Genomic DNA, 23,559 nt, shown 5'->3' on the forward strand with positions numbered 1-23,559 from the left:
TTCTGGACCTGGTATTGGGGAATGAGCCCGGCCAGGTGGTCGAGGTTTCAGTGGGGGATCATTTCGGGAGCAGTGACGATAATTCCATAAGTTTTAAGGTACATGTGGATAAGGATAAGAGTAGTCCTCGGGTGAAGGTGCTAAATTTGGGGAAGGCTAATTATAACAATATTAGGCAGGAACTGAAGAATTTAGATTGGGGTGGCTGTTTGAGGGTAAATCAACATCTGACATTTGGGACAAAAACAAGAAATGCTGGATTCACTCAGCAGGTCTGGCAGCATCTGTAGAAAGAGAAGCAGAGTTAACGTTTCGGGTCAGTGACCCTTCTTCGGAACTGACAAATATTAGAAAAGTCACAGATTATAAACAAGTGAGGTGGGGGTTGGGCAAGAGATAACAAAGGAGAAGGTGCAGATTGGACCAGGCCACATAGCTGACCAAAAGGTCACGGAGCAAAGGCAAACAATATGTTAATGGTGTGTTGAAAGACAAAGCATTAGTACAGATAGGGTGTGAATATTGAACAGCAGCAAGTGCAAACCTGAAGAAAAACAACCTGAAAAAAACAGTGGGTAAGCAAACTGAACAAACTAAGATGAAATGAAATAAATGCAAAAAAAAATTGTAAAAAATGTAAAAAGGAATGTAAAAAAAAAGGAAGAAAAAATAACTAAAAATGACTAAAAATGAAAGTAAAGTGGGGGGCTGTCATGCTCTGAAATGATTGAACTCAATGTTCAGTCCGGCAGGCTGTAGTGTGCCTAATCGGTAGATGAGATGCTGTTCCTCGAGCTTGCGTTGATGTTCACTGGAACACTGCAGCAATCCCAGGACAGAGATGTGAGCATGAGAGCAGGGGGGAGTGTTGAAATGGCAAGCAACCGGAAGCTCAGGGTCCTGCTTGCGGACTGAGCGCAGATGTTCCGCAAAGCGGTCACCCAGTCTGCGCAGACTGGGTGACCGCTTTGCGGAACATCTCCGCCCCAAGCGCAGACTGGGTGACCGCTTTGTGGAACATCTCCACTCAGTCCGCAAGCAGGACCCTGAGCTTCCGGTTGCTTGCCATTTCAACACTCCCCCCTGCTCTCATGCTCACATCTCTGTCCTGGGATTGCTGCAGTGTTCCAGTGAACATCAACACAAGCTCGAGGAACAGCATCTCATCTACCGATTAGGCACACTACAGCCTGCCGGACTGAACATTGAGTTCAATAATTTCAGAACATGACAGCCCCCCACTTTACTTTCATTTTTAGTCATTTTTAGTTATTTTTTCTTCCTTTTTTTTTACATTCCTTTTTACATTTTTGACAATCTTTTTTTGCATTTATTTCATTTCATCTTAGTTTGTTCAGTTTGCTTACCCACTGTTTTTTTCAGGTTGTTTTTCTTCAGGTTTGCACTTGCTGCTGTTCAATATTCAGTATATTCACACCTAATCTGTACTAATGCTTTGTCTTTCAACACACCATTAACATATTGTTTGCCTTTGCTCCGTGACCTTTTGGTCAGCTATGTGGCCTGGTCCAATCTGCACCTTCTCATTTGTTATCTCTTGCCCAACCCCCACCTCACTTGTTTACAATCTGTGACTTTTCTAATATTTGTCAGTTCCGAAGAAGGGTCACTGACCCGAAACGTTAACTCTGCTTCTTTTTCCACAGATGCTGCCAGACCTGCTGAGTGAATCCAGCATTTCTTGTTTTTGTTTCAGATTTCCAGCATCCGCAGTATTTTGCTTTTATTCTGACATGTGGGAGCCTTTCAAGCGTCAGTTGATTAGAATCCAGGACCAGCATGTTCCTGTAAGGAAGAAAGAGAAGTTTGGCAAGTTTTGGGAAGCTTGGATAACACGGGATATTGTGAGCCTTGTCAAAAAGAAAAAGGAAGCATTTGTAAGGGCTGGAAGGCAAGGAACAGCTGAAGCACTTGAGGAATATAAGGATAGTAGGAAGGAACTTAAGCAAGGAGTTAGGAGGGCTAAAAGGGGTCATGAAAAGTAATTGGTGAAAAGGATTAAGGAAAATCCCAAGGCTTTTTATACATATATAATGAGCAAGAGGGTAACCAGGGAAAGGGTTGGCCAACTCAATGGCAACGATGGGAATCTATGCGTGGAGCCAGAGGAAGTGGGTGAGGTGCGAAATGAGTACTTTGCATCAGTATTCACCAAGGAGAAGGAGTGGATGATAAGCCGAGGGAAGGGAGTGCAGATAGTCTCAGTCATCTCATTATCAAAAAGGAGGAGGTGATGGGTGTCTTGCAAAGTATTAAGGTAGATAAGTCCCCAGGACATGATGGGAACTACCCCAGAATACTGAGGGAGGCAAGGGAAGAAATTGCTGGGGCCTTGACAGAAATCTTTGCATCCTCACTGGCAACAGGGGAGGTCGCAAAGGGCTGAAGAATAGTCAATGCTGTTCCTTTTTTTAAGAAGAGGGTTTAAGGATAATCCAGGAAATTATAGGCCGGTGAGCCTTATGTCAGTGGTAGGGAAACTATTAGAGAGGATTCTTCGGGACAGGATTTACTCCCATTTGGAAACAAACGAACTTATTAGCGAGAGACAGCATGGTTTTGTGAGGGGGAGGTCGTGTCTTACTAATTTGATTGAGTTTTTTGAGAAAATGACGAAGATGATTGATGAGGGAAGGACGGTGGATGTTGTCTGTATGGACTTTAGTAAAGCCTTTGACAAGGTCCTGCATGGCAGACTGGTGCAGAAGGTGAAGTCAAACGGGATCAGAGGTGAGCTGGCAAGATGGATACAGAACTGGCTTGGTCACAGAAGACAGAGGGTAACAGTGGATGAGTGTTTTTTTGAATGGAGGGATGTGACTAGCGGTGTTCCGCTGGGATCAGTGCTGGGACCTTTGCTGTTTGTAGTACATATAAATGACTTGGAGGAAAATGTAGCTGGTCTGATTGGTAAGTTTGCAGATGACACAAAAGTTTGTGGAGTTGCAGATAATGATGAGGATTGTCAGAGGATACAGCAGGATATAGATCGGTTGGAGACTTGGGCAGAGAAATTGTACATGGAGTTTAATCGAAACAAATGTGAGGTAATGCATTTTGGAAGGTCTAATGCAGATGGGAGGTATTCAGCAAATGGCAGAACCCTTCGGAGTATTGATAGGCAGAAAGATCTGGGCGTACAGTTCGACTGGTCACTGAAAGTGGCAACGCAGGTGGATAAGCTAGTCAAGAAGGCATACGGCATGCTTGCCTTCATTGGTCGGGGCACAGAGTATAAAAATTGGCAAGTCATGTTGCAGCTGTCCAGAACCTTAGTTAGGCCACACTTAGAATATTGTGTGCAATTCTGGTCGCCACACTACCCGAAGGACGTGGAGACTTTGGACAGGGTACAGAGGAGGTCTACCAGGATGTTGCCTGGTCTGAAGGGCATTAGCTATGAGGAGAGGTTGGAAAAACTCAGATTGTTTTCACTGGAACGACGGAGGTGGAGGGGCGACATGATAGAGGTTTACAAAGTTATGAGTGGCATGGACAGAGTGGATAGTCAGAAGTTTTTTCCCAGGGTGAAAGAGTCAGTTACTCGGGGACATAGGTTTAAAGTGCGAGGGGCAAAGTTTAGAGTGGATGTGCGAGGCAAGTTTTTTACACAGAGGGTGGTGAGTGCCTGGAACTTGCTGCCGGTGGAGGTGGTGGAAGCAGATATGATAACGACGATTAAGAGACATCCTAACAAATATATGACTAGGAAGGGAATAGAGGGATATGGGCACCGTAAGTGCAGAAGGTGTTAGTTTCGGCAGGCATCAAGATCGGCGCAGGCTTGGAGGGCCGAATGGCCTGTTCCTTTGCTGTACTGTTCTTTGTTCATTGTTCTTGTTCAATCCTCTATCAATGCCAGTGTGTTACCCCCTACACTATAAGCTTTTAATTTCCACATTAACCTTTGATCTGGCACCTGATCAAATGCTTTCTGGAAATCTAAGTACAGTACATCCACTGGTTCCCCTTTCTCCACAGTACATGTTATTACTTCGAAGAACTCCAACAAATTGAATGAACATGATTCCCCTTTCAGAAGACCATGCTGACTCTGCCTGATTACTTTGATTTTTTTTCTAACTGTCTGCGAATACGTTTTTAATAATTACGTCTCACATTTCCCGCAAGAGAGATTTGAAGCAAACTGGCCTGTAGTTTCTGTCTCCCTCCCTTTTTGAGTAAAGGAGTTACATTGGCAAAAAGGAGTGACATACAGAGTGAAGTAACTCGGGACATGTTAAAAGCTCTCTCTGTTGAAAAGTTGAGTAATGTAGCTGGACAGTTAGGGATTACTCTCTGTCCAAAAGCTAGGAAACCCGAAATCCTAAGACTTGTGGCCAACCATTTTTCACTTGAAGCTGAATACTCAAACAGGTTTAGATCACTAACAGGTTGGGTATTGTTCGCTAAGGTAAAACTAGAACAGAATATACTAGAATTAGAATTCCAGAGAGAGCAAGAAAGAGCAGAGTGATTGTCAAGAAAGGGAAAAAATAAGATTGTTCCAGAAGGAGAAGGAGGAAAGGGAGTTAAGGCGGCTCAAACAACTAGAGGAAGACCCAGTACACCTAGTGAAGACACAGCTAGTGAGGGAGCTGCCCCTCGCCCAGGACAATGTGCTGAGCTCTTAAAGTTCACCCAGTTCATTCGAAAGTTGAATGAGGAGGATGTGGCAGAATTTTTCATCACTTTTGAAAAGCTTGCAAAGCAGCTGAAATGGCTGGCAGAGAACTAGATACTGTTTTTACAAAACAAAGTAACAGGAAAAGCCCATGAGGTTTATTCATTGTTGTCAGATGAAAGTTCATCAGATTATGCGATAACTAAAAATTCTATCTTGGGCGCATATGAGATAGTACCACAGGTGTACCAGCAAAAATTCCAAACGCTCCGAAAGCAGCCTGACTAAACTGCCTCGAGTCTGAATGAGTTAAGCAGCTTAGGAACATAGGAGCAGAAGTAGGCCATTCAGCCCATCAAGCCTGCTCTGCCATTCAATATGATAGTGGCTGATCATCCACTTCAATGCCTTTTTCCCACATTATCCCCATATCCCTCTCTGTCAGTGGTACTTCGAAATCTGTCAATCTCTACTTTAAGCAGACTCAATCACTGAGCTTCCACAACTCTCTGGAGCAGAGAATTCCGAAAGTTCACAATCCTCTGAGTAAAGAAATGTCTCCTCAGCTCAGTCCTAAGTGGCTTCCGTCTTATTTTGAAACTGTGTCTGCTGATTCTAGTCTCCCCAACAATGGGGAACATATTACCGACATCTGCCCTGTCTATCCCTTTAAATATTTTGTAGGTTTCAAAGAGATACCCTCTCATTCTTCGAAACTCTAGAGACTACACGCCCAGTTTGCCCAATCACTCTTCATAGGGCAGTCCTTCCATCCCAGGAACAAGTCTGGTGAAACTTTCATGCATTCTCTCGATGGCAATAATATCCTTCCTAGGGTAAAGGGACCAAAACTGCACACAGTACTCCAGGTGAGGTCTAACCAAGGTTCTGTACAATTGAAGTAAGCCTTCACTACTTCTGTACTCAAATATTCTTGCAATAAAGGCGGACATACCATTAGCCCTCTTATTGCTTGCTGAACCTGCTTGTTTGTCTTTCGTGACTTATTGACGACGGGGGGCGTTCAGAACTAGCTGCAGTCGCTTTGTGGTGACACAACCACACATGTTTCCCCCACTGCTTGATATAAATTCTGACAGTATGTACGTGTGTAACAGTTTGACCGAGTACCTACCTCTGTGGGAAGTGAGAGGTTTTGTGTCAGCAGATGGCAAACCATTTCCATCTGTCCCATTACTGCAGAGAATAGTAGATGGAGCGAGGAAAGGGGAAAGGATTACAGAAAATACTGTGATATATTGACCTATGTTGTGAAAATTGGAAAGGAGATAATTGGGACAACCTTGTCTAAGTGTAGTCTGGAAAACCAGGTGGTCATGTGTCCTCACCGCAGAGGTAGGTACTCGGTCAAACTGTAACACACGGACATACTGTCAGTATATATAAATATATACATACATATAAAACAGCAGAATAGAAGTGTGGATTTAATACCACTGTAAATTGCACCATGGAAACTAGGAAGGCATTATCAGGTTACCCCATGTGGCCTATAAGTGAAAGGGGAGATATTGCTTAACCACCACGATGAAGGAGTACCAGTATGGACATAACCGGATTTGTCTGGTGAGGAAATGTACGTTTCTTTTATACCCACAAATACCAACTAGAGTAGAGAAGATGGATTTGTAGAATACAGAAAAGAAAGACAGAAACGATAACTGTGACACAAAGTGTTAAGGACGAATTGATAAATTACCTCCGGGAATATGAATATACTATTCAGCCATTGCCCATACGTTTGGGTCAAGAGAGGCAGCAACTAGAAACCATTGCTGTAGTGTACTACAATCTGGAACAAGAGTGGAAGATAATACAAGATGAGATTGACGAGATAAATGATTCTACCTGGTGGGAAGGCTTATGGAAATTGGGGTCAAACGTGCAGATACACCCTTGGTTTACAATTATTTCCCATGTCCTGATAGTTGTTTCGGGTATCATGGTGATATATGTGACATACTTAATTCGGAAACTTAAGAAATTGATTAAGGAATGTGCGAGGATGTATGAATGCAGGTTGGACAGCGACCTTAAAGGCAATCAGTATTCAAATTTGTTCTATAAAAAGATAGACAATTAAATATGTAACACGAGGGTAGTTGTATAACTATTGGTAGATACTTAAAATGAATTAATGAATGACAAATTTATTCTACAAATTCAATTACGACTGTATTATGATCACACAAGTGATTAATTATGTAACAATGATGCTTAAATTGTGCTTTCTTTAACATTACACTAATTAGGATATTGCATTAACAATGAAATTGTAATTGCACAAGCGTACGACCGAAGAGACAGGAGAGTGTGATCCCTTGTGCATAGCCTGCAGGATCAAAGGAGGGCGGGGAGGGCTGTAGACTCAGAAAAAAATAAAAGAACTTAGTTGAAACAAAGGGACTCGTCACACAACAATGCACAACGTTTTGAAACATAGTGGGGGCTGGATAGAAAGGAGCACAGCAAACAGATGGCCAAGGAATTGCAGACAGTACAGAAAAACAGGCTGAAACAAGAGAGAGATTCTCCCAGACAGCATCCTTGCACGAACCAGATAAAAGAGTTGCTATGGACACGAGATATGATTAGACTCACAGTGGACAATGGCTGAAACTGGTGACGGCACAAGAGCCCCAGGGAAGAACAGTCAAGAAGGTTCCCTGTGTCAAGGACTCAGAGAACAAAAGGGCAGTCGCAAGTCTGAGACTGATCACCTCGTGACTTGACGGGTAGTATAACGTGCAAGTATTTAATGCTTGTATCTTTTGGGCCTCCTTATCTCGAGAGACAATGCATACGCGCCTGGAGGTGGTCAGTGGTTTGTGAAGCAGCGCCTGGAGTGGCTTTCAAGGCCAATTCTGGAGTGACAGGCTCTTCCACAGGTGCTGCAGAGAAATTTGTTTGTTGGGGCTGTTGCACAGTTGGCTCTCCCCTTGCGCCTCTGTCTTTTTTCCTGCCAACTACTAAGTCTCTTCGACTCGCCACAATTTAGCCCTGTCTTTATGGCTGCCCGCCAGCTCTGGCGAATGCTGGCAACTGACTCCCACGACTTGTGATCAATGTCACACGATTTCATGTCGCGTTTGCAGACGTCTTTATAACGGAGACATGGACGGCCGGTGGGTCTGATACCAGTGGCGAGCTCGCTGTACAATGTGTCTTTGGGGATCCTGCCATCTTCCATGCGGCTCACATGGCCAAGCCATCTCAAGCGCCGCTGACTCAGTAGTGTGTATAAGCTGGGGGTGTTGGCCGCTTCAAGGACTTCTGTGTTGGAGATATAGTCCTGCCACCTGATGCCAAGTATTCTCCGAAGGCAGCGAAGATGGAATGAATTGAGACGTCGCTCTTGGCTGGCATACGTTGTCCAGGCCTCGCTGCCGTAGAGCAAGGTACTGAGGACACAGGCCTGATACACTCGGACTTTTGTGTTCCGTGTCAGTGCGCCATTTTCCCACACTCTCTTGGCCAGTCTGAACATAGCAGTGGAAGCCTTACCCATGCGCTTGTTGATTTCTGCATCTAGAGACAGGTTACTGGTGATAGTTGAGCCTAGGTAGGTGAACTCTTGAACCACTTCCAGAGCGTGGTCGCCAATATTGATGGATGGAGCATTTCTGACATCCTGCCCCATGATGTTCGTTTTCTTGAGGCTGATGGTTAGGCCAAATTCATTGCAGGCAGACGCAAACCTGTCGATGAGACTCTGCAGGCATTCTTCAGTGTGAGATGTTAAAGCAGCATCGTCAGCAAAGAGGAGTTCTCTGATGAGGACTTTCCGTACTTTGGACTTCGCTCTTAGACGGGCAAGGTTGAACAACCTGCCCCCTGATCTTGTGTGGAGGAAAATTCCTTCTTCAGAGGATTTGAACGCATGTGAAAGCAGCAGGGAGAAGAAAATCCCAAAAAGTGTGGGTGCGAGAACACAGCCCTGTTTCACACCACTCAGGATAGGAAAGGGCTCTGATGAGGAGCCACCATGTTGAATTGTGCCTTTCATATTGTCATGGAATGAGGTGATGATACTTAGTAGCTTTGGTGGACATCCGATCTTTTCTAGTAGTCTGAAGAGAACACGTCTGCTGACGAAGTCAAAGGCTTGTACCTGATGATTTAATGTGTGAATAAACATTGATATACCTTCCACCAGTCCACTTCTGTGAATTCTTTAAGAGAAAGTGCAGATTAGGCACAACAACGATCTGCTTGCTCTATATAGGATCTTACCAGGAACATTAAAAGAAGCAACACCAAGAGAGAAAATTACACGACCAGTAACAAAATTAGCAATGCTTCGTAGAGTTTACAGCCTGTATCAAAGACTCACCAGGAGTAACAACAACAGCAAAGAGGGATGAGAAAATGTCAGGTGCAGTAATGCAGTTAAACACGGTTTATAGAATTAATAGCTGGATAAAGAGTCTTACCAGGAACACCAACAATAGCGAGGATGGGATAGTAAATACATTGAATAATCTGAAGAGCTAAAAAGATCCGATAGTCTAATGAGTACAAGTCATAATATGTGGAAAGAGCGTCAAATTGCCAGATGAAACTCCTGTCCATTGTTGTAACATTACAATCTATTGTTCTCAGATTCTGATCTAGCCTCTCCCTCTGCCTGGAGCTGTTGGTCCCTCTTACTGCCGGGTTTGATGCTCCTGTTGACACTATGTGATAATACATTGAAATGACTCCCATATTAATAGAAGATGGAAACCCTCCAGTGAAACAATTAGGGTCCATGGAGACTGACATTAATTCCAGTCACTGAACAAACAGGTTCAGTTAACCCCTTTCAGTCCAGCACTGCTTGTACCACAATAAAGTAGAACATTTATCCGGTCTGGATGGGATGTATGAGAGATGCTGAGGGAAGGAAAGGTGGGAATAGCGGAGGCACTGGACAGAATCATTCAATCCTCCTTGGATATAGGAGTTGTGACAGAGGTCTGGAGGGTTGTAAATGTTACACCCTACTTGAAAAAAAGGAGAGATTGAGTAAACACTGTATTTACTGACAAGACAGTTTAATGTCACTGATGGGGAAATTTCATAACCCAGGACAAATATATTCATTGCTTTGAAAAACATGGAATAATAAATAGACAGCAGTAGGGATATGGTGATGACAAAGCATGTCTGGCAAACCTCAACAACAACTTATATTTATATAGTGCTTTTAATGTTATAAAACATCCCAAAGTGCTTCTCAGGATCATTATGAAGCAAAGTATGACACTGAGACACAACAGGCGATATTAGATCAGATGTCCAACAGCTTGAACAAAGAGATAGGTTTTAAGGAGTACCTGAAAGGAGGAAAGCGAGACGGAAAGGTGGTGACCGTAGCGGAGTGGTAATATTACCAAAATTGTAATACTGAGGCTCAGGCTGATTCTCGGAGGACATGGGTTCAAATCCCACCGTGGTAACTGGTGCAATTTAAAATTCAATATGTGCTAAAATTCAATTAATTAATACAAATCTGCATTTGAAAACTATTCTCAGCAATGGTGCCATGATGCTATCAATGATCATCATAAAAAAAACAGCCTGGCTTACTGATGTTCTTCAGCAATGGAAATCTGCCATCCTTATACGGTCTGGCCTCCATGTGACTCCAGACCCACAACAATGTGGTTGACTCCAAAGTGAATTCTGAAAAGTCCAGCAAACCATTCAGTCATCAAGGGCAATTAGAGATGGGCAAAAAATGCTGGCCTTGTCAGTGACACCCACATCCCATGAACGAATGAAAAAAAAACAGTGCAGTGAGGATATTCCAGAACTTTGGGCCTAGGCAGCTGAAGACCTAGTCGCCAGTGGTGCAGTGATTAAAATCCGGGTGCACAAGAGGCCGGAATTAGAGGAGCACCTATATCTCGGTGGGTTGTGGAGGTGGAGGAGATTACAGAGATATGGGGCGGGGGGCGAGGCCATGGAGGGATCTGAAAACAAGGATAATAATTTTAAAATCAAGACATTGCTTGACTGGGAGCCAATGTCGGTCAGTGATAGATGAACGGGACTTGGTGTGAGCTAAGACATGGGCAGCAGAGTTTTGGATGACCTGAAGTTTACAGAGAGTAGAATTTGGGAGATCAGCCAGGAGTGAGTTGGAATAATCACATCTAGAGGTGACGAATGCATGAATGAGGTTTCAGCAGCAGATGGGCTGAGACAGTGGTGAAGTCGGGTGATGTTACTAAGGTGGAAATAGGCGGCTGTAATGATATCCTGAAAATGAGGTTAAAGATCATTTTGTGGTGAAATGTGACACCAAGGTTGCAAACAGACTGTCTGAATCTCAGATTGTTAGCAGGGAGAGGGATGGAATCAATAGCAAGGAAGCAGAGTTGGAGTGGGGAGTGAAAACAATGGCTTCAGTCTTCCCAATATTTAATTGGAGGAAATTTCTGCTCATCCAGTACTGGATGTCGGATAAGCAGTCTGATAATTAAACAACAGTTGAGGAGTGGATAGAGGTGGTGCTGAGGTAAATTTGATGGCGTTCTTTGATAAAACAATGGAGAAGGTTGCTGAGGGTGGTCTGATTAAAGTTATAGATATGGATTTTCAAAAGGTGTTTGATCAAGTGACATTCAAGAGACAGGTTAGGAAAACTGAACCCTATGGTTTAAAGGGACAGTGACAGTGTGGATATAACATTGGCTAATGAACAGTAAACAGAGAGAAGTGGTGAAAGGTTGTTGTTCAGACTCGATGGGAGTATACAGTGGTGTTCCCTCGGGCTCGGTATTAGGACCACTGCTTTTTTTGCTCTTGTAGAACCCGGGGTGGGTAGGGCAGAGCCCCCTACTCCTCCCACTTTACAGAGCTTTCCCTATTTCCAGCCTCAGCTCCATTTGTTGGTCGTGTAACAGACCCAGAGACACTGTAACTACAGTCCACATACCTTGTCCACAGTTGGGTTACCAAATCCTCTATCCTCCCTGAATGTGTGCAGCAGCTCACAACACACCTCCAGAAAACCATCCACAGCACCTCCACTAACTTTACAATCGCAGAAGTAAGTCAAAAGCCCCTCACCTGTAAGTTGGATGCCTGGTCCTTTTAAATAACACTAGAAGGGATTCCTTATGCTGCTGAATGTATGTTCAGCTGAGAATGACTAACACAGGTGGTCAGTGGACATGCACAGACCAAGTTTCAAAGACGTACATCAAAGCTGCTGGAATGACTGATTGACGTCAATTCAGACCCCTCCTCACACTACAGACACACACAGGTTACACCCACGCTATCACCCCGGCCAGCCTGGGTGTCCTGTACAATGTGCTGGATGTGACCGGCAGTACAGCTCACACCATTTTGTGGATCCAAACTTCTGCAGCACCAGTAGAGCAGGAGAGATGAAATGTGTGGGCAGGGAGAGAGAAAGAGGGAAAGAAACTCACTTTAAAAATGGAATTATAAAAAGACTTTAAGATTAACAAGTTTCAGGAATATTGGAAATGGACAGGGGATTGAGATAATCAGAGGGATGTGGACATGGGGGGATTTGATCACATGATGGGACTATTAAAATTGAGGTGTTACCGAACCAAGAGCCAATGTAGGTCAGTGAGCACAGGGATGTTGGGTGAACAGAATTTGGTGTAAATTAGAAGATTGCAGCAGAGTTTTAGTTAACCACAAGGTTGCAGATCGTAGAATGTGGGAGAGCAGCCAGGAGTGTGTTCGAATAGTCAAGTCTCGAGGTAACAAACGCATGGATGAGGGTTTCAGCAGCAGATGAGCTGAGCTCTCTCTCTCTCTCTCTCTCTCTGTTTCTCTCTCTGTCGCCCTCACCTACTCTATCCCACAATCAGAATCTTACGTTTCAATCAAGTCGCCTTTTCATCTTCTAAACTCCAACTGATATAAGCCTCGCCTGTCCAACCTTTCCTCATAAGACAACCCACCCATTCCAGGTATTAGTCTAGTAAACATTCTCTGTACTGCTTTCAACACATTTACATCCTCCTTAAATAAGGAGACCAGTAAGCTACACAGAACTCCAGATGTGGTCTCACCAATGTCCTGTATAAATGAAACATAACCTCCATACTTTTGTATTCAATTCCTTCTGTAATACATGATAACATTGGATTAGTTTCCGAATTGCCTGTTGTACCTGCATAATAACCTTATACAATTCATGCACTAAGACACCCAGTTCCTCTGCATCGTCCAGCTCTGCAATCTCTCACCATTCAGATAATATGTTTCTTTTATATTCTTCCTATAAAATGGACAATTCCACATTTTCCCTCGTTATCCTCCATTTGCCACATCTTTGCCCACTAACCTAAGCTACCTATATCCCTTTGTAGCCCACTTATGCCCTCTTGACAACTTTCGTTCCTTTCTGTTTTTGTGTCATCAGAAAATTTAGCAACCATACCTTGAGTCCCTTCATCGAAGTCATTCATATAAATTGTAAAAAGTTACGTCCCCAGCACTGATCTGTGTGCAACACAACTCATTACATCTTACCAAACAGAAAATGACCCATTTTGCCTACTCTCTGTTCTCTGTTAGCTAAGCCAATCTTCTATCCATGTCAATATATTACCCCTTACACCATTCGCATTTAGTTTCTGCAATGGCCATTGATGTGACACGTTATCAAGTGTCTTCTGGAAATCTAACTACATTACATCCAACGGTCCCCCTTTATCCACAGAACATGTAATTTCTTCAAAGAACTCAAATAAATTAGTTAAACCAGATTTTCCTTTCACAAAAGCATGCTGACACTGCTTGATCACTTTGAATTTCTCTACGTGCTCTGCTATAAACGTCCATAATAACAGCTTCTAACATCTGATCCATAGCCAGAAAACCTTTGTCACCAGTCACAGGTCGTATGTCTACTATGTCTATTCTGATACTGTGTTGTATTTGAACTGTTACTCCTCAATAAACTGCTTGTGACCCTTCGATCTCCTTTTGGGTAATTTGGAACCCTGGATCAGATCGTACAGTGGTATAGGAGAGGGAACAGAGTTCATGTCAAAGTCCTGCCTCCCTTTTCTATAATGGACAGGGACTACTGGGCAGTAATGTGCTCAAAGGTAATCCGCAGTAATTGATTATCCCTATATTTGTATATTTTAGAACATTAAAACATACCCCTGCTCTGGTGTCCAGTGTAACCTCAATATTCCTGATTAAAATATCAGAGGAGTGGGAACCAGACACCTCTGATCACCCTGAGGTACAGGTGATTCTCGAGTCGGTCCTGAGTGTATTCACAACCCATAAAGATAACTGTGGAAACATGAGCAGACCGGAAGAAATTGACTGACCATTGCATGATCCATGAAGCAGTATTCTTACCGAGCTGAGATTATATCATATATTCCAGACATCATCAATCATTGTTATACCAGGGTGTAGTTCACAAAGACACATTCACTATTCACTGCTTGATTTGGCCGGTGAGAAAACCGGATGGCAGCTGGTGACTGACTATTGACCACCACAAACTCAACTCAGTCACCCCAGTGTGAACCTGGTTGTCTGAGAGACACCCACCCTACTCTCCCGGATTCCCAGCAGGAGGGGTGTCTTCAGCACCCTGGATATCTCTAATAGTTATTGGAGTATCCCAGTAAAACTAGGGAAACTAATTAAATTCACATTTAGTTCTGAGGACCAGAGATACACCTGGACATGTCTGTCTCAAGGGGATCCATAATAACCCCACTATTTTACACAAACGTATAGCCGGGGCCCTTATGAGTTTTTCAGTCTTCCTGCTCGCTGCAATATGTCGATGATCTCCTCCTCATCACCACAGACCGTGTCCACACAATTAACTCTTTTACAGGAACTACTGCACTTACTTTGGGAGCTGGACTAAAAGACCATCCACGTAAGGCCCAGCTGGTGTAACATCGTGTCACCATTCCAGGTGTCCAGGTTGTATCATCCAGCATCAGCCCAGACCAACATCAGGTCGAGACCATCCAGTGTCTACTCCTGTCCACCTCAAAGACTGCCCTGTGTCCTGTCCTCAGACTGGTGGGGTATCAGTGGACCCTCATCGACTGTCAACCCCTGTCCACCTCAAAGACTGCCCTGTGTCCTATCCTCAGGCAAGTGGGGTATCAGTGGACCTTACCCAGTGTCTACCCTTTTCCACCTAAAAGACTGCCCTGTTTCCTATCCTCAGGCAAGTGGGATATCAGTGGACCCTTACCCAGTGTCTACCCTTTTCCACCTCAAAGGCTGCCCTGTGTCCTAACCTCAGACTGGTGGAGTATCAGTGGACCCTCATGCAGTGTCTACACTTTTCCACCTCAAAGACTGCCCTGTGTCCTATCCTCAGGCTGGTTGGGTATCAGTGGACTCTCATCCTGTGTCCACCCCTGTCCACCTCAAAGACTGCCCTGTGTCCGATCCTCAGGCAAGTGGGGTATCAGTGGACCTTACCCAGTGTCTATCCTTTTCCACCTTAAAGACTGCCCTGTGTCCGATCCTCAGGCAAGTGGGGTATCAGTGGACCGTTACCCAGTGTCTACCCGTTTCCACCTCAAAGACTGCCCTGTGGCCTAACCTCTGACTGGTGGAGTATCAGTGGACCCTCATCCTGTGTCCACCCCTGTCCACCTCAAAGACTGCCCTGTGTTCTATCCTCAGGCTGGTTGGGTATCAGTGGACTATCATCCAGTGTCTACCCTTTTCCACCTCAAAGATTGCCCTGTGTCCTATCCTCAGACTGGTGGGGTATCAGTGGACCCACATCCAGTGTCCACCCCAATCCACCTCAAAGACTGCCCTGTGTTCTATCCTCAGGCTGGTTGGGTATCAGTGGACCCTCATCCAGTGTCCACCCCAATCCACCTCAAAGACTGCCCTGTGTTCTATCCTCAGGCTGGTTGGGTATCAGTGGACTATCATCCAGTGTCTACCCTTTTCCACCTCAAAGATTGCCCTGCGTCCTCTCCTCAAGCTGGTTGGGTATCAGTGGACCCTCATCCAGTGTCTACCCTTTTCCACCTCAAAGACTGCCCTGTGTCCTATCCTCAGACTGGTGGGGTATCAGTGGACCCTTATACAGTTTATCCCCCTGGCCACCTCAAAGACTGCCCTGTTTCCTCTCCTCAGGCATGTGGGGTATCAGTGGACCCTCATCCAGTGTGTACCCCTTTTCACCTCAAAGACTGCCCTGTGTCCTATCCTCAGGCTGGGAGGCATCAGCAGACTCTCATCCCTCGATTTTCAGAGACTGTGACTCCTCTTTATGAACTACCTAATGGTGATGATGACCAGGTGTAACCCGGTTGGACTGAAGAGAGCACGGAAGCAGTAACAAAATTGAAGAAAGCTGTCGCCCAGGCAACGTGTCTTATCTCACCTAACCCTGACAAGACTTTCCGCTTGGAGGTGGGGGACTCATAAAACAAAGCCTGGCTGCTGTCCTATGTAGAGAAAACCAGGAGAAACTACTCCCCATTGTGAATGATCCAGAATTGTGAGTGGGCCTGATCTGATTTACTTTGTTTGTGAAAGACATTTGTTAACCACGTTCTGGGATATCAAACATTTCACTTACATTATGGGGTTTAATAGGGTGATACTGTCCAGTCCATTATACACTTTCCCAGTATAGGAAATCAGTAGTAATAGTATTCTTCTGTCAGAGAGTCGTGGAGTCGTAGTTATTTCAGCACAGAATGAGGCCATTCGGCACATCGAGTCCAAATTAGCTCTTCCGAGATAAATCCAGTCAGTCTCATTCCCCAGCTCTGTCTCCATATTCCTGCAAGTTTATTTCCCTCAAGTGTCCATCCATTATCGTTTTGAAATCATTCACCATCTCTGCTTCCACCACCCTCGTAGGCAGTGATTTCCAGGCCATTCCCTCTCGCTGTGTAAAAATGTTGTTCCTCACATCCCCCTGTATCTCTTGCCCACAACCTTAACTCTAGTCCTTGTACCATTAACTAATGGGAACATCTTTTCCTGTCTACCTTATCCAAACATGTCATCATCTTGTATACCTCTATCAAATCTCCCCTCAATCTCCTTTACTACAAGGTAAACAATCCCAGCTTTTCCAGACTAACCTTGTAACCAAAATCCTCCAGCTCTGGACCCATTCTGGTAAATCTCCTTTACACCCTGTGAAGGACCCTCACATCCTTCCTAAAGTGTGGTGAACAGAACTGGATGCAGTAATACAGTTGTGGACTAACCAGAACTTTATAAAGGTTCAGCATAACTTTCCTTCTTCTGTATTCACTACCTCTATTTATGAAGCCCAAGATCCCATATGCTTTACTAACGACTCTCTCAATATGTCCTGCCACCTTCAGGGATCTATGTACATGAACCCCATGTCCCTCTGTCTCTGCACTTTCTTTAGAACTGCATCATTAATGGTATATTGCCTCTCCCAGTTACTTCTGATAAAATGTATCACCTCACACTTGTCTGTATTAAATTCTATCTGCCTCTTGCCTTCCCATTCTGCTCGCAAATCTATATCCTGTTACATTGATCAGTATCAACCTCACTGTGAGCCCTGCCTCCAAGTTTGCTATCATCAGCAAATTTTGAAATATTGCTCTTTCTTCCAAAATCCAAATCACTAATACATATCAATAAAAAATCAGTGGTCCTAGCACTGACCCTTGGGGAACACCACTGTCTACCTTTCTGCAGCCTGAATAACAATCATTTACCACAACTCTTAGACCTTTAAGATTCAGTCACTCATTAACTTGACTGTATTTACTACTCTGCACAAGCAGTGCTCCCTAAAACCGGACTCTGTGAAACTTACTGTATTTATGGTTCAGGGAGAGAGTCCAGAGCTTAGGCTGAAGGCACAACCACCAATGGTAGAGTAGGGACATAGGAGCAGCCGTCGTCCACTCTGACCATCGAGACTGCCCCACCATTTAATATAATCATGACTGACCTTCCATTTCAATGTCTTTTCCCCGACACTATCCTCATATCACTTCGGTCATTTGTATTTAGAAATCTGTTAATCACCACTTTAGGCATACTCAATGACGAAGCTTCCACAGTCCTCTGGGGTAGGGAATTTCAAAGATTCACAATCCTCTGAGTAAATACATTTCTCCTCATCTCCGTCCTTAGTGGCTTCTGCCTTATTTTGACATTGTGTCCCCTGGTTCTAGACTCCCCAACTCGGGGAAACATCCTACCTGCATCGACCCTGTCTATCGCTTTAAGTATTTTGTAAGTTTCAATGGGATCACCTCTCGTTCTTCGAAACTCAAGAGAATACAGGCCTAACCTGTTTAGCTGCTCTTGATAAGGCAACTCCTTCATCCCAGGAATCAGCCCAGTGAACGTTTTCTGAACTGCCTCCAATGCTAGTACATCCTTCTTTAAATACGGGGACCAACACTGTCCACAGTACTCCAGGTCAGGCTTCACCAATACTCTGTACAGTTGGAACAATACTTCCCTATTTTTAAACTCAAACCCCTGAGTAATAAAGGCCAAAATTCCATTCGTCTTCCTAATTACTTGCTGCACCTGCATTCTAACCGTTTGTGTTTCAGGCACAAGAACACCCAGCTCCCTCTGTACTGCAGTGTTTTGTAGTTTTCCTCCATCTAAATAATAATCTGCCTTTTCATTCTTCCGACCAAAGTGGATTACCTTACTTTCCCACATTGAACATCATCTTAACCTCCTTTGTTATCCACGGTTGACTGCCTTGACTTTTGGGTTTTTTGCGCCTTCCAAGAATGTATAGTTGCTGTAGACGACGTAATATTCCTTTAAAGACTATCCATTGCCTATGTAATTTCATACCTTTCAATGTATTTTTCCAATCCACCTCAGTCACGCTTGAGATTGAACTACTTCACTGTTAAGCAATTTGAAATGTTGTAATATTATGGTCACTCAAAAAACAAAGAACAAAGAAAATTACAGCACAGGAACAGGCCCTTCGGCCCTCCAAGCCTACGCCGATCCAAATCCTCTATCTAAACATGTCGCCTATTTTGTAAGGGTCTGTATCTCTTTTCTTCCTGCCCATTCATGTATCTGTCCAGATACATCTTAAAAGACCCTATCGTGCCCGAGTCTACCACCTCCGCTGGTAACGCGTTCCAGGCACCCACCACCCTCTGCGTAAAGAACTTTCCACGCATATCCCCCCTAAACTTTTCCCCTTTCACTTTGAACTCGTGTCCCCTTGTAATTGAATCCCCCACTCTGGGAAAAAGCCTCTTGCTATCCACCCTGTCTATACCTCTCATGATCTTGTACACCTCAATCAGGTCCCCCCTCAACCTCCGTCTTTCTAATGAAAATAATCCTAATCTACTCAACCTCTCTTCATAGCTAGCGCCCTCCATACCAGGCAACATCCTGGTGAACCTCCTCTGCACCCTCTCCAAAGCATCCTCATCCTTCTGGTAATATGGCGACCAGAACTGCACGCAGTATTCAAAATGTGGCCGAACCAAAGTCTTATACAACTGTAACATGACCTGCCAACCGTTGTACTCAATACCCCGTCCGATGAAGGCAAGCATGCCGTATGCCTTCTTGACCACTCTATTGACCTGCGTTGCCACCTTCAGGGAACAACGGACCTGAACACCCAAATCTCTCTGTACATCAATTTTCCCCAGGACTTTTCCATTTACTGTATAGTTCACTCTTGAATTGGATCTTCCAAAATGCATCACCTCGCATTTGCCCTGATTGAACTCCATCTGCCATTTCTCTGCCCAACTCTCCAGTCTATCTATATTCTACTGTATTCTCTGACAGTACCCTTCACTATCTGCTACTCCACCAATCTTAGTGTCGTCTGCAAACTTGCTAATGAGACCACCTATACTTTCCTCCAAATCATTTATGTATATCACAAACAACAGTGGTCCCAGCACAGATCCCTGTGGAACACCACTGGTCACACGTCTCCATTTTGAGAAACTCCCTTCCACTGCTACTCTCTGTCTCCTGTTGCCCAGCCAGTTCTTTATCCATCTAGCTAGTACACCTTGGACCCCAAGCGCCTTCACTTTCTCCATCAGCCGACCATGGGGAACCTTATCAAACGCCTTACTGAAGTCCATGTATATGACATCTACAGCCCTTCCCTCATCAATCAACTTTGTCACTTCCTCAAAGAATTCTATTAAGTTGGTAAGACATGACCTTCCCTGCACAAAACCATGTTGCCTATCACTGATAAGCCCATTTTCTTCCAAATGGGAATAGATCCTATCCCTCAGTATCTTCTCCAGCAGCTTCCCTACCACTGACGTCAGGCTCACCGGTCTATAATTACCTGGATTATCCCTGCTACCCTTCTTAAACAAGGGGACAACATTTACAATTCTCCAGTCCTCCGGGACCTCACCCGTGTTTAAGGATGCTGCAAAGATATCTGTTAAGACCCCAGGGGCGGCACAGTGGCGCAGTGGTTAGCACCGCAGCCTCACAGCTCCAGGGACCCGGGTTCAATTCTGGGTGCTGCCTGTGTGGAGTTTGCAAGTTCTCCCTGTGACTGCGTGGGTTTCCTCCGGGTGCTCCGGTTTCCTCCCACATGCCAAAGACTTGCAGGTTGATAGGTTAATTGGCCATTATAAATTGCCCCTAGTATAGGTAGGTGGTAGGGAAATATAGGAACAGGTGGGGCTGTGGTAGGAATATGGGATTAGTGTAGGATTAGTAGAAATGGGTGGTTGATGGTCGGCACAGACTCGGTGGGCCGAAGGGCCTGTTTCAGTGCTGTATCTCTAAACTAAACTAAAACTAAACTATTTCCTCTCTCGCTTCCCTCAGTAACCTGTGATAGATCCCATCCGGACCTGGGGACTTGTCCACCTTAAAGCCTTTTAGAATACCCAACACTTCCTCCCCCCTTATGCCGACTTGACCGAGAGTAATCAAACATCTGTCCCTAACCTCAACATCCGTCATGTCCCTCTCCTCGGTGAATACCGATGCAAAGTACTCGTTTAGAATCTCACCCATATTCTCTGTCCCCACGCATAACTTTCCTCCTTTGTCCTTGAGTGGGCCAATCCTTTCTCTAGTTACCCTCTTGCTCCTTATATATGAATAAAAGGCTTTGGGATTTTCCTTAACCCTGTTTGCTAAAGATATTTCATGACCCCTTTTAGCCCTCTTAATTCCTCGTTTCAGATTGGTCCTACATTCCCGATATTCTATCAAAGCTTCGTCTTTCTTCAGCTGCCTAGACCTTATGTATGCTTCTTTTTTCCTCGAGCTAGTTTCACAATTTCACCTGTCATCCATGGTTCCCCAATCTGGCCATTTCTATCCCTCATTTTCACAGGAACATATCCCTAACACTCATCCCTAAAAGCTCTTTTCCAATAAGACTATTAATTATCGCTGTCTCATTACATAATTCTAGCTCTAAAATAGACTTTTCTGTGGTCGCTTCCTCAAAATACTGCTCCAAAAAACCATGCCAAACCCACTCCAGAAACTCGTCCTCCACAGTATTAGTTCTTATTAGGTTTACCCAGTCTGTATAAAGATTGACGTCACCCGTGATTACTTTATTAGCCATGCTATTTGATTCTCTAATCTCCTGATTAATGCCATGTCCCACACTACCACTACTGTTGGATAACCTATAAACAACTCTTACCAATGTTTGCTGCCCCTTGCTGTTTCTAAGCTGCACCCAAACAGATTCTACATTTTGTTCTTCAGACCTGAGATCCTCCCTTACTAATGTACTGATCCCATCCCTTATTATCAGTGCAACAGCAATTCCTATTGCATCTCCTTCGTAAATGTTGAACATGCTTGAATATTCAGTTCCAGCCTTGGTCACCCTGTCGTCACATTTCCCTTATGACAATCAGACCATACCCGATTACCTCTATTTGGGCCTTTAAATCATCTGCCCTGTTCCTAATACTGCGTGCATTCAGGTACAGTGCCCTTAACTGTGCCTTCTTCACATTCTTCATTCTGGTTGATGCTCACGTTTGTTTCACCTGCCTTTTAAAGTCACTCTCTACTTTTTTGCCACCTGTTACCAGCTTTACTTCCTTCCAATTTCATAGAAAATTGGATGGGCGCATCAAGGAAGTGAACTTGCAAGGCTATGGGGATTGAGCGGGCTAGTGGGACTGACTGAATTGCTCCAGAGACTTTCGGCATTGTGTCTATGGATCGAATGGACACCTTCTGTGTGGTAAATGATTCTATGACTATCACTGTCTATGAATGTATGTTGGATAGGGCACCCGCTCCACTCTGGAAAGATCCAGATGCATAGAAGTTCAATGAAACTGTGACCTGAACAGCCACTGACAGCTCCGTCTTCACCTTGGTGTGAGGCTCCAGGTTGTGTTGCAGGCGGAGATACAGCTCTGTGACCACCTCTTTAATGAAGCAGAGCCACCTCACACCCTGCTCCTGGGTTAGGTTTAGGTAAGAAATGTGCTGTTGGAAAACGCAGGGTGGGTAGGTCAGAGCCCCCTCCTCCTCCCTCTTTGCAGAGCTTCCCCTCTCTGCAGTCCCTGCTCCATTTGTTGGTCATGTTACAGACCCAGAGACACTGTAACTACAGTCCCCATTCCTCGACCTGAGTTGGGTCACCAAATCCTCTGTCCTCTCTTAATGTCTGCAGCAGCTCACAACGTAACCTCCAGAAAACCATCCACAACACCTCCACTAACTTTACAATGGCAGAAGTAAGTCAAAAGCCCCTCACCTGTAAGTTGGATGCTTGGTCCTTTTAAATAACAATAGAGGGGGCTCCTCGTGCTGCTAAATGTATGTTCAGCTGAGAATGACTAACACAGGCAGTCAGTGGAGATGCACAGACCAAGTTTCAAAGACGTACATCAAAGCTGCTGAAATAGCAGTTTGACATGACATTCCACAACTCCTCATGCTACGAGTGCACACATTGTTGACCCGGGATAGAGCACAGCACAGCATGGGACATGGTACAGGCTACGCTGCAGGCCACGCCGGAAGTGGTTGGAAGCTCAGCTCACACCCTTTTATGGATCCAGGCTTCCACAGTGTGGGCAACAGTGGTGCTGTAAGAGCTGGAAATCACCACCAGGGAGAGATAGAGCGGGAAGGAAATTCATTTTAAATGGGGACATGAAAATAGAATTGATGGCAAAAGATTTTCTGGAATATGGGCATGGACAGGGTATAGGAGTAATTAGAGGGGTGAGGTCATGGAGAGATTCAAACACAAGAACGGGATTCTTAAAATTAAGGTGCTGCCAGACCGGGAGCCAAAGTAGATCAGTGCGCACAGGGGTGATCGGGATTTGGTGTGAGTTAAGATACAGGCAGCAGAGTTCTGGGTTGACTGTGGTTTATAGAGGTTTATAACTGGCAGGGTGACCAGGATAGAATTGGAATAGTCAAGTGTGAATTGAACAAAAGCACAGATGAGTGTTTGTTCAGCAGATAGACTAAGGCAGAGGTGGGGCCAGGTCACATTACAGAGGTTGTAGTCGTCAGGGCTAGTGATGGAACGAACATGGAGATGAACTCAGCTCAGGTATAAGTAGAGCACAGCGGTTGTAAACAGTCTGGTTCAGCCTCAGACATTATGCAGGGAGGGGAATGTGTTTCACAAACAGGGGATGGAGTTTGTGACCAATGACACTGGCTTCCGTCTTCCCAAAATATACATTGCAGAACAGTATTTCAGTGGAACAGATTTTACAGATCTCCTCGCGGTAAATAGAGCCTTATCAGGGGCACAGACAGCAACCAAGATGAGCGATGAAATTACAAGAACGGTAATTAGCAATGGTTTGACAGCTAATAGCTGGAGGTAGAGATTCACCAGGAATAGCAGCAGCAGCAAGGAGGGCAGAATAAATGGCAGGAACAGTAATGTAGGTAAATAT

This window comes from Heterodontus francisci, unplaced genomic scaffold (assembly GCF_036365525.1).
Source record: "Heterodontus francisci isolate sHetFra1 unplaced genomic scaffold, sHetFra1.hap1 HAP1_SCAFFOLD_73, whole genome shotgun sequence".
Lineage (NCBI taxonomy): Eukaryota > Metazoa > Chordata > Chondrichthyes > Heterodontiformes > Heterodontidae > Heterodontus > Heterodontus francisci.